Here is a 17,299-nt window from a genome sequence, read left to right on the forward strand (position 1 = left end):
ATCCACCCACAGTCCAGCCCCTCACTGGGAATATATATATATACACATATGTGTACATTTCTACTTCTCATGGGGAAGCCAGAAAGAGTCCTAATTGTGCATTTATGGAGGTGCTGTCGTAGGGGCAGGCCCCAGCTATGACATCCACATCCTGTGTGGTCCCTCCTCATCTCCTTCCCAGACCTGGGGCTAGACTTGGTTCTAGAGGTGACCCTCCTGTTACCAAGCCAGCCCTTTCTTGAAGAGGTGAGAGAGGGAATTTCATCAGTCCATCATTCCAGAAACACTGCCAAATGTCTGTTCTGAGCCTGGCCCCCAGATGAGTGCTCATCCCTGGACTGTGGAACCATCCTGGGATTCAAGAAACAGACACAGAAACGGACAGTTAAGGCATGGGGTGATGACCTGGCAGGCAGGGCAGTGATCCTTAGCTGAGACAGAGGAGGAAGATTCCTCTATGTCAGGGTCGGGAGACATGAGGGTGTTGGGATGAGTAGACCCAACATATAACATCCCCCTCCAACCCAAAGGCACCACCCACTAAGTCTAAATGCTCTTAAATACTCAGATCAGATCAGTCGCTCAGTCGTGTCCGATTCTTTGCGACCCCATGAATCGCAGCACGCCAGGCCTCCCTGTCCATCACCACCTCCCGGAGTTCACTCAGACTCACGTCCATCGAGTCAGTGATGCCATCCAGCCATCTCATCCTCTGTCGTCCCCTTCTCCTCCTGCCCCCAATCCCTCCCAGTATCAGAGTGTTTTCCAATGAGTCAACTCTTTGCATGAGGTGGCCAAAGTACTGGAGTTTCAGCTTTAGCATAATTCCTTCCAAAGAAATCCCAGGGCTCATCTCCTTCAGAATGGACGGGTTGGATCTCTTTGCAGTCCAAGGGACTCTCAAGAGTCTTCTCCAACACCACAGTTCAAAAGCATCAATTCTTTGGCACTCAGCCTTCTTCACAGTCCAACTCTCACATCCATACATGACCACTGGAAAAACCATAGCCTTGACTAGACGAACCTTTGTTGGCAAAGTAATGTCTCTGCTTTTGAATATGCTATCTAGGTTGGTCATAACTTTCCCTCCAAGGAGTAAGCATCTTTTAATTTCATGGCTGCAGTCACCATCTGTAGTGATTTTGGAGCCCAGAAAAATAAAGTCTGACACTGTTTCCACTGTTTCCCCATCTATTTCCCAGGAAGTGGTGGGACCAGATGCCATGATCTTCGTTTTCTGAATGTTGAGCTTTAAGTCAACTTTTTCACTCTCCACTTTCACTTTCATCAAGAAGCTTTTGAGTTCCTCTTCACTTTCTGCCATAAGGGTGGTGTCATCTGCGTATCTGAGGTTATTGATATTTCTCCCAGCAATCTTGATTCCAGCTTGTGCTTCTTCCAGTCCAGCGTTTCTCATGATGTACTCTGCATATAAGTTAAATAAACAGGGTGACAATATACAGCCTTGACGAACTCCTTTTCCTATTTGGAACCAGTCTGTTGTTCCATGTCCAATTCTAACTGTTGCTTCCTGACCTTCATACAAATTTCTCAAGAGGCAGATCAAGTGGTCTGGTATTCCCATTTCTTTCAGAATTTCCACAGTTGATTGTGATCCACACAGTCAAAGGCTTTGGCATAGTCAATAAAGCAGAAATAGATGTTTTTCTGGAACTCTCTTGCTTTTTCCATGATCCAGCGGATGTTGGCAATTTGATCTCTGGTTCCTCTGCGTTTTCTAAAACTAGCTTGAACATCAGGAAGTTCACGGTTCACATATTGCTGAAGCCTGGCTTGGAGAATTTTGAGCATTACTTTACTAGTGTGTGAGATGAATGCAATTGTGCGGTAGTTTGAGCCTTCTTTGGCATTGCCTTTCTTTGGGATTGGAATGAAAACTGACCTTTCCCAGTCCTGTGGCCACTGCTGAGTTTTCCAAATTTGCTGGCGTATTGAGTGCAGCACTTTCACAGCATCATCTTTCAGGATTTGGAATAGCTCAACTGGAATTCCATCACCTCCACTAGCTTTGTTCGTAGTGATGCTTTCTAAGGCCCGCTTGACTTCACATTCCAGGATGTCTGACTCTAGGTCAGTGATCACACCATCGTGATTATCTGGGTCATGGAGATCTTTTTTGTACAGTTCTTCTGTGTATTCTTGCCATCTCTTCTTAATATCTTCTGCTTCTGTTAGGTCCATACCATTTCTGTCCTTTATCGAGGTCATCTTTGCATGAAATGTTCCCTTGGTATCTCTGATTTTCTTGAAGAGATCCCTAGTCTTTCCCATTCTGTTGTTTTCCTCTATTTCTTTGCATTGACCATTGAAGAAGGCTTTCTTATCTCTTCTTGCTATTCTTTGGAACTCTGCATTCAGATGTTTATATCTTTCCCTTTCTCCTTTGCTTTTCGCTTCTCTTCTTTTCACAGCTATTTGTAAGGCCTCCCCCACAGCCTACTGAACACCTAATATGTGCCAGGTGTTACTCTAGGCACTGGAGAAACTTTAATAATCATGTAGACAATAATCCCTGCTCTCATGGGGCTTCTATTCTAGTGGGGGATGCAGGAAAGAAGAAAATAAGAAAGTGTAGGAGTGACAGATGACAACTGTGGTGGAGGAAATCCTTCAGGACAAGTGTGGGATGTGAGGTGGCAACAGGTGTCTTCTTTAGCTCAGAGAAAGGCCGTGCTGGAGACTGTGAAGTGAAACATGAGTTTCTTCATAGATCCCCCAAACCCTCCACACAGGACTCAGAAATGACACATGTTCCCTAGAAAGTGAAGGACCTCCTGCATAGACCTCGTGTCCTCATCCAACTCCCTTCCCTGAATCAGATGACATGAAGATGGAGAAAGTCCTGTAGGATAATCTGGAAACCTCCCTCCTTGGGAAAACTGGAGGATTAAGAGACAAGGGAGCCCCCTTCAAAGAGATCAAGGGAATGGCATGAACAACGGCTCAGAGGCAGGAACAGGAGGGAATGTGTGAAGAGGGCAGGTGGTTTGCAGCCCCGATGGAGAAAGAGGAAGGAGGGAGAAGAGTTTGGACCCGGTTGAGCAGGGAAGATGCAGGAGGGGAGCCCAGCTCAGCCCAGTTTTGAATGACCCAACTGTCTCTGTGCAGAGCAAGCACCCCATCCACCAGGTGTGTAAGCCCAGGATTTCCAAGGGGACTGAGGCATCTTCCATCCCTGACATCCATCATTCATCTTTTCCCTCAGGCCTTTCAGGTCCAGAGTTCAAAGGAGATGCCCTCTGCCTATGACCTGCGCATGCTGACCACAATCCCAGGACTCAGTTACCGGCACTACAGCATTCGGCCCAGCAGGAGTTCCCAGAAGGCCACTGGGGAGACTGCACCCTTTGTGGCCAGCACCCAGCATTTTGGACCCAGACTCAGGAGACGTGGCAGACAAGTGGGCTGCCACCTGGTGCTTGTGGAGAATGACTGCTACACCGTGTTCCTGGACACAGACACCAACCTGATGCACAGCATCTGGGAGAGGTAAGGTGCAGCCATTGTGCCTCTGAGGCCAGGAGCACCCTGGACCTGGGCAGGTGATGCCCCACCTGGGTCTCCATTTCCTCAGCTGCAGGGTGAGGGTGTGATGGTGATGAAGCTCCCTGCAGTGAAACCAGTCTAGTTGTGGGAATCTAAGCCAGGTCCATACAGCCTTTCTTGAACTTGTTCATTCCAAAAATTTTAATCCTCATAAAATGGGGTATATCCTAACACACCCCGGGAAAACATACTAATCATGAGATCAACTTTTTAAAACTGAGAGCCATATGAAATCCATCTATTCACCCACAGTCCCATCCACTATGCACTCACACAACCACTTATCTATGCATCTAACCTTCCTGGTTTCCATCCATCATCCATCCATCCATGCATCATCCATCCATTCATCCACCCATCCACTGAACTATTCACTCACCACCAGCTATTCGTTGGCAGCAGAGAGGGCAGCTGAGCCCCAGGAAAGGCCCCCAGAGCCCTGTCCATGGTGAGGTCACACGATAGGCAGTTTCGACACCTCTTCAGCTCTTTGTCCAACGCACCCACTTCTGTTTCTTGATGTGATCTCCTAACAGGAACAGAAGTTTGCCAGGGAGAGGGTCAAGGAACCTGGGGTGGGGGTCCAGGCACCGGGCAGAAAGTGAGGTAAGGAAAGAGAAGGAGGAGGCAGCCAGAGAAAGGGAGGAAGACAGGGCACATCAGTCTGAGGTGAGTGTCACCTGCAGCTCAGCCCTGTCATCTGTCAGCAGTCTGCAAGCACAGACCTGGACCCCCTCAATAGGGCTCCCTCCTCCAGTCAACCCACAGGTCCTTCTTGAGAGGGCATGAGGCACGTAGTCAGGGCTGACTGCAGAGACTCTGGTGGAACAGAAGAAATGGGCTGTCACCCCAGTAGGTTGTGAGTGACTGCCCCCCTCCTCCAAGGGGTCATGCTTTGAAAGGTGGAGTCTGCAGGCCAGCTTGAGCTCTGTCATCACTCAGGCCCCATGCCCCTTCTGGAACACCCCTGAACAGCCAGGTCCGTCTCGCCACCCCATTCTTCCCTCCCTCAGGTACCCCATCCCTAAGCCAGGACCCCACATGGTGCTCCCCAGGGGAAGAGCACGCGTCCTGCTGTCCACCTTCCTCACCCTGTGTGTCTTCAGGTGCTTTTGTCTCAGGGAGGACAGCATGTTCCTTATGGTGCCACTTCACGTCCCAGTAGGGAAACCACCAGTGCCTGCTGCAGAGTCAGAGAGGGGAGGCTGTGGGGACTGAGAAAGGGTGGTGCAGAGTGGGCGTGGCAGGGATGAGGCCCCTGGAGCCAGGTGTGAGGCCTTGAAGGGCAGGAAGGAGTCTGTGGGTCAGAGGAGGGGGCAGTGGTTCCTGGGAAGGACCCGCACGTGCAAAGGCCTAAGGCAGGGAGCCAGCATGTGCACAGACCACCCCAGGGCAGTTTTGCTGGAGGAGGGCCTTTGTTCTTTTATATACATCAAGGGTGTTGCTGAAAGGCACATACCGTCTGGGTCATCACTTTACACTGTACACGTCTGTGCTGTTCCCTGTGATCACAGCGTCGTACAGGCATCTCCACACTCAGGTTAGGACAGTTACATCACCCCCGAGAGAATCCTCACATGTCCTCTTTTCACCTCCCTCAGGGACCTGGCTTCCCTGCTGGCTCAGGTGGTAAAGAATCCAGCTGCAATGCAAGAGACCTGGGTTCAATCCCTGGATTGGGAAGATCCCCTGAAGAAGGACATGGCAACCCACACCAGTAATCTTGCCTGGAGAATCCCATGGACAAAGGAGCCTGGCAGGCTAGAGTCCATGGGGTTGCAAAGAGTCAGACACCACTGAGCAACTAAGCACACACACAGGGCTACCTGGCTAGTGGAATCTCCTGGACTTGCTTAATGTAGACATTTCAGTCAATGGAATCACACCCTACGGGGCCCTTTGGAGCCTGGTATCCTTCACACGGTGGTTGTTGTTCTGTCGCTACAGCGTGTCTGACTTTGTGACCCTATCAATTGCAGTGCCCCAGGCTCCTCTGTCCTCGACTCCCTCCGGGAGTTCACTCACATTCATGTCCATTGTGTCAGTGATGCCATCCAACCATCTCATCCTCTGTTACCCCCTTCTCCTCCTGCCCTCAGTCTTTCTCAGCATCAGAGTCTTTTCCAATGAGTCTGCTCTTCTCATCAGATGGCTAACGTATTGAAGCTTCAACTTTAGCATCAGTCCTTCCAATGCATATTCAGGGTTGATTTCCCTTAGGATTGACTGGTTTGATCTCCTTGCAGTCCAAGGGACTCTCAAGAGTCTTCCCAAGCACCACAATTTGAAAGCATCAGATCTATGGCTTTATGGTCCACTTCTCCCATCTTTGCATGACTACTGAAAAAACCATAGCTTTGACTATACAGACCTTTGTCGGCAAAGTGATATCTCTGCTTTTTTAGTGTGCTGTCTAGGTTTGTCATAGCTTTCCTTCCAAGGAACAAGTGTATTTAAATTTCTTGGCTGCAGTCACCATCTGCAGTGATTTTGGAGGTAGAAATTAAGTCTGTCTCTGTTTCCATTTTTCTCTCTTCTATTTGCCATGATGTGATGAGAATAGATGCCATAACCTTAGTTTTTTGAATGTTCAGACTTAAGCCATCTTTTTCACTCTCATCTTTCACCCTTATCAAAAGGATCTTTAGTTCATCTTCATTCTCCACCATTAGAGTGGTATCATCTGCATGTAGGGCTTCCCTGATAGGTCAGTTTGTAAAGAACCCACCTGCAATGTAGGAGACCCAAGTTCAATTCCTAGGTCGGGAAGATACCCTGGCAAAGGAATAGGCTACCCACTCCAGTATTCTTGGGCTTCCTTTGTGGCTCAGCACGTAAAGAATCCACCTGAAATGCAGGAGACCTGGGTTTAATCTCTGGTATTGGAAGATCCCCCGGAGAAGGGAAAAACTACCCACTCCAGGATTCTGGCCTGGAGAATCCCATGGACTATAAAGTACATGAGGTTGCCAAGAGTCGGACACAACTGAGGGCTTTCCACTTTCACTTTCATCTGCACATCTCAGATTGTTGTTCTGCTGACAATCTTGATTCCAGCTTGCGGTTCATCCAGCCTGACATTTTGCATGATGACTCTTCCACTCAGCATCATATTTCCAAGTTTCATTCACATTGCAGTGGGAGTGAGACCCAGTTCCTCTGGGGGGCTGATTTATATTCCACTGACAGATATTCCTGGGTTCATTTATCCAGTTCTCACCTCATGGACATGTGGGTGGTTTTCATTCTGGGGCTTTTGTGAATAAGTCCACTGTGAACATGCATGTACAAGATTTTGTGTTGACAAAAGCTTTCCTTTCTCTTGGGTCACTTCCTAGGAGTGGAATTGTTTGGTCACAGGAAACTCTATGTTTAACACTTTGAGAAGTTGTTGGACTGTGTCCCACCCAGCTGCACCATTTTTCAATCTTATCCAAAACTATGAGGGTCTGATTTCCCCATACCCCACCTGCATTTGTATTAACTGCCTGGTCCATATAGCTACCCTAGTGAACGTGACGTGCTGTCTCACTGGGGCTTTGATTTCCAACCCTATGGACTGTAGATGTTGAGCATCTATTCATGGGCCTCTTGGCCATTTGTGCATCTTCTCTGGTGAAATGTCTTTTTAGATCCTTTGCCCATCTCAAAATTGGGCTGTTCTTTATTGTGCAGTTGTAAGAGTTCTTTCAACTTAGGAAGAATTACTACAAACAAACCTTGTGAAGGTGATGGAATTCCAGCTGATCGATTTAAAATCCTAAAAGATGATGTGTGATAGTGCTGCACTCAGTATGTTAGCAAATTTGAAAAACTCAGCAGTGGCCATAGGACTGTAAAAGATCAGCTTTCATTCCAGTCCCAAAGAGGGGCAATGCCAGAAAATGTTCCAACTAATGTACAGTTGCTCTCATTTCACATGCTGGCAAGGATGTATTCAAAATCCTTTAAGCTAGGCTTCAGTGGTATGTGAACTGAGAACTTCCAGGAACTAGAGGTCAAATTCCCAACATATGTCAGATCAGGGAAAAAGCAAGGGAATTCCAGAAAAATATCTATTTCTGCTTCATTAATTATACTAAAGCCTTGGATTTGGATCAAAAGAAACTGGAAAATTCTTAAAGAAATGGGAACCGCAGACCACCTTACCTATCTCATGAGAAAACTGTATACAACTCAAGAAGCAAGAGTTAGAACTGGATGTGGAATAACCAACTGGTTCAAAATTGGGGAAGGAGTTCCTCATGGCTGTATAGTGTCACTTTGACTATTTAACTTATATGCACAGTGCATCCTGTGAAATGCCAGGCTGAATGAATCACAAGGGGGAATCTAGATTGCCAGGAGAAATATCAACAATCTCAGATATGCAGATGATACCACTCTAAAGGCAGAAAGTGAAGGAGGAACCTAAGAGCCTCTTGATGAAGGTAAAAAAGGAGAGTGAAAAAGTTGGCTTAAAACTCAACATTCAAAACACTAAGATTATGGCATCGGGTCCCATCATGTCTTGGCAAATAGAAACAGGAAAAATGGAGAAAGTGACAGATTTTATTCTCTTGGGCTCCACAAATTACTGCAGCAGATCGTGACGTAACGTGAAATTCAAGATCCTTGTTCCATGGCAAAAAAAAGCTATGTGAAATCTGCACAGTATATTAAAAAATGGAGATACCACTTTACCAACAAATATCCATATACTTAAAGCTTTGGTCTTCGCAGTAGTCATGTGAGGGTTTGAGAGTTGAACCATAAAGAAAACTGAGTGCCAAAAAATTGATGTTTTTGAAGTGTGGTACTGCAGAAGACTCTTGAGGGTTCACTGGACTGCAAGGAGATCAAACTAGTCAATCCGAAAGGAAATTAACCATTGATATTCATTGGAAAGACTGATGCTTAAGCTGAAGCTCAAATACTTTGATCATGTGATGGGAAGAGCCCATTAATTGGAAAAGATCTTGATGCTGGGAAAGATGGAAGGCAAAAGGAGAAGGGGGCAGCAGAGGGTGAGATGGTTAGATAGCATCACCAACTCAATGGACATGAATTTGAGCAAACTCCAGGAGATAGTGAAGGACAGGGAAACCTTGTGTGCTTTAGTGCGTGGGGTCAGAAGATTCGGACATGACTTCGCAACTGAACAACAGCAACAACCAGGAAAGGGAAAGGATCTGATGTCATGTGAGCTCTGGTGGGTCCATACTGCTCTTATCCAAACCAAGTGCATGAGCTTCACTAAGTGAGCTCACACATGTCACTGGTGCACTTAGGAGGTTGTTTGTGTTCCCCCCTTGGCCCAGGCTGGCATCTCCAGAGGCTCTGTCAGCCTGGGTCCCAGAATGAGGATGAGATGGCCATGATGATGACACTCTTTTCTCTTTCCTTTCTGTGCAGGCGGAGTAACCGAACAGTACGGGTGACCCAGAGTTTCATGGAGTATCATGTGAAGAGTGATTCCAATCATGACCCCATTTCAGATAATTATGTGTTCACACCCAGTGGTAGAGCAGAGCCAGCGTGGGAGGCTGTGAGGATGGAGATTGTGGAGGGGCCGCTGGTGACTGAGATCCGGCAGTACTTCTACAGGTGAAGGTGGCCCCCTGGTTGTGCTCAGCACATGGAGGTGCTCACAGGCAGGTGAATGGGGAAATGAGGGCCCGTCATGCTTCAGACACCCAGCTCCTGGACCTGGGCTTGGCACATGGTCCTTCCTCCATGGAAGTTCGATGAAGTCATGAGCTGCTCCAGTCTCTGCAGTCCTGCTCTGCTTGCCTGTGCTGTGTCACCTTGGTGGTACCTAAGTCTAGAGGCGGGACAGGAGCCCACAGTGACAGTGACCTAGACATGAGAGCAGTTCTTGTGTTTTCATTAGCAGGACAGACAGAGCCACCCAGGTATGACTTGGTAACCAGAACCTTCAGAGAACTGGGTTGCTCCTGTTCTATTGCCTGAGCAGGCTCCCTGTACCCCTGGCGGCAGGAAGAATGGAGGAAGGGAAATGGAAGGAGAGGAAGGAAGAAAGAAGAAGGGCAGGGCACCCAGAATGCTCCCAAGTCTTGACCTACCTCTCCTGCTTCTCCTCCAGGGAGGTGAACGACAATGAGCCCACATTCGCCATCTACTCCTGGCTGGCCCGCGGGCCCCAGAGCTCTGACGGGGAGCTGCTCTGCCATCGCATAGAGCAGGAGTACCGGGTGGGCCCCTTGGAGCTGAACCGTGAGGCCATCCTGAGGACAAGCACTGATCTGAACACGGGGCAGGTCCTCCACTCGGACAACAATGGCTACCAGATGCAGCGCAGGCCCTACCGGCAGAACATGTGGAACACCATTGCTCGGGTACACCCTGAGCTGTCCCGGGGTGTGGCAGCCACAGATCCAGTCCTGGTGACCTTTCTCCAGAAGGCAGGAGAGCCCCTTTAGGTCTAGAGCATCTCCCAGAGCCCAACTGCCCTTTGTCCGCCCCTAGGGGCTGTGGCCCAGGCATGTTCAGACCTGGTCTCAGAGTCTGGGGCTGCCGTGTGTGAGGTGTGTCCTTGAGGTTTCCTATGTCCACCGCGGGTCTTACTCGGTCAATGGGTGACCCACTGGGGGCTGCTTGAGGATTAAGCATGTGGTACCTGGCTAGGCCTGAATGGGGTGTGACCCTCCTCTGCTGCTCTGAGCTGAGCCACAGCCTGGCTGCCAGGGAGGGCTGAGCAGGGGCTGAACTCCAAAATCAGTCAGCTCCCAGGGCTTCGCCCTCCAAAAGCGTGACCTTGGCTGAGTCCCTGGGTGTCCCTGGCCCTCGGTACTCTCCTGGGAAGAGAAGTGCACTGAGCCCTGGGATGATCCAGGGGCAGTGCCGTGCTGACCACCTCCTGAGCCTCCATCCCTGTTAGTTTTCGCTCCTTCCACTGGAGCCCTGAGAATGGGTGTGGTTCCTCCCTGCTCTGTCTTCCTTGAACCTCTGTCCCTTCATCTCTGCAGCTGTTCCTCACCCATTGTGACCTGGGCTCCAGAGAGTCTGGGGAAATCAGCCCAGGACATCTTGCTCCAGTAGAACAAACAAACAGAACAAAAAGTTGTATGAGCACTTTCCAGCCCAGACACCAGGCCCTTTCTATTTGGAACCCCTGGCTGGGGGCCATCCCTGGCTGGACTGGCACAGATGCCTTATTGTCTCCCTCCACCAGGGGGACCTTTTGGGCACATTTCATATATGGGGAAACCAAGGCTTAGCTGGGCTGAGTCCCCCAGGGCATAAGGTCAGGAAGCAGTGGAGCTGGATTGAATCCCAGTGTGTTCATCTCACAAGTCAGAGCCCCTCCCATCACTACTGTGCCAACCTGGGCTGCTGCTGTGCCCATGCAGGAGGCCGCCTGGGGCCAGAGGGAGACCCCAGACCTGCTGGCTGAGCTGGCCCTCTGCTCTTACCACCAGCCTGCCAATGTTTCTGTCCACAGAATTACTACCCCATGGTGCAAATGGCTTCCATCGAGGACTTACCAAGCAGGCTGGTGCTGCTGTCTGAGCAGGCACACGGCATCTCCAGCCAAGGGAACGGGCAGGTGGAGGTAGGAGGAGGCCCCTTTGGTCACTCTCCAGGACCCCAGGGCCCAGGCAGGCCTGGTCAGACAGTTGTCCCCTGCAGGTCATGCTCCACCGGCGGCTGTGGAACAATGACCAGTGGGCCCTCGACAATAACGTCACACTGAATGACTCCTCGGTCGTCCACCCAGTGTTCTGGCTCCTGCTGGGACCCAGGACACTCACCAGTGGCCTGCGCCAGAGGAGTGGGCTGGCGCTGCAGCACCGGCCCGTCGTGATGCTCAGAGAGATGAACGGTGAGGTGGGGGGTCCCACAGTGCACCTGTCATCACTGCGCCGGGTGAGCCGACCTGTCTAGCACTGGCGCTGAGCTGGTGCCTGCAGGGACCTGAGATACTATGGGGCAGGAAGTGACCAGGGACCTCAGATCTAAGCCCCTCCTGTAAACGTGGGCATCCTGAGGTTAAAGAGGTTTCAATGACTTGCTCAAGGTCATACGGCTAGTATGAGGAAATGAAACTCCTCTTTCAAGAGCAGAGATCCCAGAGAAAGTTTCTGACTGGTCCTGATCAAATCATGTGACCCGAGACTGACCAATCCCCATGGCCTGGGAACTGTGAGGGGATGGTAGCTCCAGCTGGAGCCCAGAGTTGAGCAGAACATCTCCTGGAAGAGGAGAGCTCGGTCCCTCTGGGCAGAGGCAGCGATAGATGACAGCACAGAAGCTGGCTTCCCAGAATTGTTCACAGAGCAGGTCTCTGTGTAAACTCGCTGCATTTTATGGAAGAAATGGCATCTTCTCTCTGGTCTCAGTCTCCCCGTCTGCAGTTTTGAAAGGGCTGGACTAGAGATTCAAGGCATTTTGGGGCATTTGCACCAGCAGGTGCTTCAGGCTGCCTGTGGTGTGGTTGAAGGAAAGAGATCAGATTAAATGGGGGCCTTAGTGTGGAGAGCTAAGAATGCAGAGAGGAGAATTTGGCCCAAAGCCTTTCCTTGTTGTCCATCTGCCTTGCAGAAACTGCCCACAGAGGCAGTTGGAATGGTTCTTGGAAGCAAGAGGCTGTGACACTCCCCTCAAGTGTCCACCTGCAGATCCTCAGCATCCCCGGCTGGAAGTACAGCTCGAACCACACAAAGCACCTGCGGACTCTCCAGAAAGGTGAGGCAGGTGTTCAGGTGTCCAGACTCACTCCTGCCTCCACATGTCAGCCATGTCCCCAGCCCTTCACCGTACAAAGGACTCTCCTCAGAGTCGTCCAAGCTCTGTGAGGTCACCTGGTTCCCTTATCTGGCCAAAGACAGATCTGAAGCCTCAGGGAGGCGGGTCACTCAGCAAGCAGAAACAAGGTGCGTCTGGATGACGTCAGGTGCTGTGACTGTGTACAGAGGAAGCCCCCAGCAGGGGGTCAGGGAGGGCTTCCTGGAGGAGGAAACAACTGCCAGGAACCCATTATTCATATTGGGGTTGCTGCAGCTTATCTGCTCCCTTAACTCCATGCTTTTCAAAGGATGGACTGGCTGTGCCTCAGCCACTCCCCTGCTCCATGAGACCCACCAAAGGCTGGCACACTCCAAGTGTCTGTGAAATGAGGAGAAGGTGGAAAAAGGCAGAGGTCATCTTTGTACCTGATAGAGGGGCATTGCCAACTGTGGCTCAAGTCTGTAGACATGAGAATTCTAACACTGACACACAGCATCTCCACTTGTCACAGAAGGTGAGATGGGGGAGCCTCACCTGGGGTGACAGAGCCTCTGCTACTGTTATGTGTGTCAGGCTAAGTGCACTGAAAATGCATCTTCCGGGGGCAGCTTGTGCCAAAGAGGAGGCCAAGGGGGCTGGGCTGGGCAAGTCCACCCTCCTAGAGAGACGTCAGTAGAGACTGCATCAGGGGAGCCACAGGGGATGACGTGAGGCCTGCTGCCTCTCATGATGCTTGAATCCTCGAGGAATCTCCACCAGCATGATTATTGCCATCATTATCATTGTCTTCACCATTATTGTCATCACCATCACAGTCATAATCACCATCACCACCATCACCATCACCACCATCACCATCACCATCACCACCATCACCACAATCGCCATCACCACCATCACCATCATCACACCATCAGGACCATCACCATTACCACCATCACCACAATCACCACTGCCGCCATCATCACTATCAGCATCACCATCACCATCATCACCACACCATCATCACTGTCATCACCACCATCATCACCATCACCACAATCACCATCAGCATCACCATCACCATCAGGACCATCACCACAATCGCCATCACCACCATCACCATCATCATCACCATCACCACCATCACCATCATCATCACCATCACCACCATCACCATCACCACCATCGCACCATCAGGACCATCACCATCACCACCATGACCACAATCACCATCACCACCATCATCACCTCAGCATCACCATCACCATCATCACCACATTATCATCACCATCATCACCATCACCACAATCACCACACCATCACCAACATCATCACCACCATCACTACCATCACCACAATCACCAACATTATCACCATCACCATCACCATCACCACCACCATCACAGCATCAGGACCATCACCAGCATCACCGTCACTGCCCTCATCACCAACATCACCATCTTCATCACCATTATCCTGGTCAACTTCGTGTTCTGCTCTGAGAAGTCCTTCCCTGATTCTAGAGCTCCAGTCCCTAATCTCAGCACTTGATGGAAACAAGAGACTTTGTAGGCCTCTTAGGCTGCAGTAACAAGGAGCCCACATGCTCTCAGTCCTCCTCACACAGCACAGGTCACTTCGTCCCTGTGCTCTGTGGGGTTGTCAGCATGGGTCTTTTCATTTGGTCACCAAGGACCCAGAAAGTGGAAGCTGTATTACAACACATTTCCTAGGTCTTGGTGGCAGTGACCTGACACATCAATCCTGAAGATGGCGCCTCATCTTCAGGGTTACGAGGCCATACCATGCTTCACAGTGGCCAAGCCAGAGAGAATCTTCCAGAGAACTGGAAGGTGAAAGGATGAGCCCAGTGAAGACCCCACCAGTGAATAAGAATCAGCGCCGGCTTCAGCGTGGGTGGTGGAGGCGGTAGCTTTGGCTGCACCTGGGGTGGATCCTCCCCCTTCTTCTTTATGCACACCAGCTGTGTGTCTGGGCAAGTGCCTGCCCCTCTCTGAGCCTTGTTTGGCTCATCTGCGAAGTGGGGCTGTGTTAGCTGCCTCTGAGGGACGGTGAAGATGTGAAAGGGAGGTGAGAGTGTGAAGAGCCAGGCCAAGACTGTGTCCTCATTCCACCTTCCTTCTGTCCCCAAGACCGAGAGCACGAGGCCAAGGCAGACCTCCGCCGTGTCCTGCTGCGGCTCCAGCACCTGTATGAGGTGGACCAGGACCCCGTGCTGTCTCGGCCTGTGACGGTGAACCTGCAGGTCACCTGCCCCTCCCGTGTCCCGCTCCGACATCACTGAGTCAGGCCCCAGGAGGAGGCACCTCGGGAGACAAACCTTGGTGACTGGGTGTTTCCTGGGGTGGCCCCACGTGCCTGCCACCTGCTGGGAGTGCTGATCAATCTCGGCACTTGGGAGCAGCTCCTTCCAGCCTGTTCCTCATCTGTAAAATGGGACTGCCCCTCCTCCCATGGGGACTTGCACTACAATGAATGTGGGGGATCCTGTCCCTGGGCCCTGGTGTGGCCGCCCTTCTTCGTCGGGTTCTCTGCTCAGATCTGCGGTCCGGGTGCTCAGCCCTCCCTGTGCTCTGTCCTGCAGTCTGTGCTGCGGGGACTGGGCTCCGTGGTGTCCGTGGAGGAGCGCTCACTCACAGGGACCTGGGACGTGAGCGAGATGCACCGCTGGACCTGGAGCACGCGGGACCCTCACGGCCACAGAGGTTCGGGCACCCTGGTCCTGACCCTGCCCCGGGTAGCCAGCCTGACCCCCAGCCAGACCCCAGCTCTTCCTCTAAGGCCTGTGTGACCTTGAAGTGGTGCCCTCCTGCCCCAAGTCTAGGTCTGCCTGCATCCGCCACAGAAGGTTCACAGTCTTCAGGAGAGTCATCACACAGACTATGTATGTAGGCTGTGTGTGCATGAGTCCGAGACCACACACCCTCTCCCTGCCTTGGGTGAGCCTTGTCTTGCAAGTATACCCTCGGGTTCTGACATTTGCCCCGCTGTGCGTTGCACTGTGCCACACAGCCAGCTCCTGCAAACCACAGCCTGTCTTACTACTCTATCTGCGCTACTCCCTCTACCTGCAAGGCCCTTGTCCCCTTTATCTGGGCATCTCCTAATGGGGCTCTTCCAGGTCCAGGGCTGAATCCGGGGCCTCCTCTGCTCTCCCCTCTCCCTCAGTTTGCTCTGACCCATTTATCTCCTCTTTGTCTACTGCACACAGCATAGTCTGGCTACATAGGTAGACACTTTGTCAGTCTTGACTGAAAGATTAATAGAAGGCTGGTTAGTTGGGTAAAAAGGATATAAAGAAGGGTGGAAGGTAAGTGAATGCTGGACAGGTGGGTGATTGGATGATACATGGTTGGAAAGATGAAGGAAGAAAAGAAGATGGATGGGTAATGGATGGGTGGATGGATGGATGAGGAAAGGAACGATGGAAGGAGGGAAAGAAGATAGAAGATGGATTGTTGAGTAGATGGTGAATGGATGGATGATTAAATGGTGAATGTTTCGATGGATAGATTGATGCATGGATGGAAGGATGGATGGATGAGCGTGTTTCAACCCAAGGAGGAAGCCTAAATCCCAGGCTGTGACCCCTCAGTGGAGTCCACTGAGATCAAGGACAGGGCCCACTAATGACCTCACTGATAAAGCTCTTAGGAATTGAGTTCCACACCCTATGGGATAGGAGGCCAAGAGGGACCAGGGCCCCCTCGTGGCCTCAGTGAGAAGGCTCTTATATACATATACAGGGCCACAACCCATGGAGATATGAGGCCAAGTGGGGCCAGGACCCCTGTACATGCCTTCACTGTGCTGTCCCTCAGAGGAGGCCAGAAATGAGAGAGTGCCCCTGGCAGTGAAGTCCTGTTGAGAGGGGTCAGCTGAGGGCTGTAACCACAGTGGGAGCCACAGATGCAGCAGGAGCCCTGTTGCAAGGGGGATGCTGGGAGGAGGGGCCCCGGAGAAGCAGGTGGTCCAGGGGCCATGCTGAACTGACTCTTTGTGCTCCCAGGAAACTCCAGTCGGCCTTCACCACCACCAAGAGGCCCCGAGGTCACCATCTACCCGAAGGAGATCCGGACGTTCTTCATTCACTTTCAAGAGCAGTGAGCCCTTGGGAGATTCTTGGTCCCAGGACACAGGAAAGCAGCCTACAGGGATGAGGGGAAAGCTGCCAATCTGGAGGGCTAACAGCAGGAAATGGACGGATGGGGGGTGTTCTGACTTCTTAAATAAAATTGCATTAAGGACCTGTGTCTTCCCCTGCCCACTGGAGCCAGCCCTCTCTCTCCTCTCCTATCACAGACAGTAGCTTCACACACACTCACACTCCTGCTTCACCTGCAAGAATCAAAGGCAGGAAGTTCTCCCAAAGACAGAAAGAAATAATCCCCAGTGATACCAAAATGTCTGCAGCCTTGCCAGATCTCAGCAAGTCCACCAGTGTTAACAGTGACCCTGCTGTGTGACTAGTGACCTGAGGTGCCAGGAGCCAGCATGGTGGGGACAAGAGGACTTCATGGCCCATGGTTTCTATGTTGGGAAAGCTGTGGAAAGGTTATTCCTGGCTGGAACTGTATAAACACCTCACAGACACAGCTTGAGGCCCCCTCTTCCTGTAGGGTCCCCCGCATCCTGCACTGGAAAATTTCATCTGCACTCCCTGCAAAAAAGAAATGCAGACAAGAAATCTATCATTGAGCTGGGGCAGACATATTGAGGAGTCCATTCGGGGTGATGCAGGCACCCAGCAGAGGGCTTCTTGTGGTGGCTCCAATGCTGTCTCAGGCTGGATGTCTTTCCCTAAACAGAACAAGGCAAACACAGCAGCTACATGCAGGAAGGTACGTCCAGTCTCCTCTTCCAGAGGAGTCTTGAAAAAGTTGGAGGATGGTTGAGAAGAGAGACCACTGGGCACTATCCTCTGGGAGGTGAGGCAGGCAGCTGGGATGGATGCTAAACCAGTTCCAGCATTGTGAAGTGTTTGGAAGGGTGATGTCCA

General features: G+C 51.1%; 1 pseudogene; it reads left to right on the plus strand.

Annotated features, from left to right (window-relative positions):
• Positions 1-16,468, plus strand: part of LOC113894749 — a 52,771-nt pseudogene extending 36,303 nt beyond the window's left edge.
• The last annotated feature ends 831 nt before the right edge of the window (positions 16,469-17,299 follow it).

The sequence above is a fragment of the Bos indicus x Bos taurus genome, chromosome 6, assembly GCF_003369695.1.
Source record: "Bos indicus x Bos taurus breed Angus x Brahman F1 hybrid chromosome 6, Bos_hybrid_MaternalHap_v2.0, whole genome shotgun sequence".
Classification (NCBI taxonomy): domain Eukaryota; kingdom Metazoa; phylum Chordata; class Mammalia; order Artiodactyla; family Bovidae; genus Bos; species Bos indicus x Bos taurus.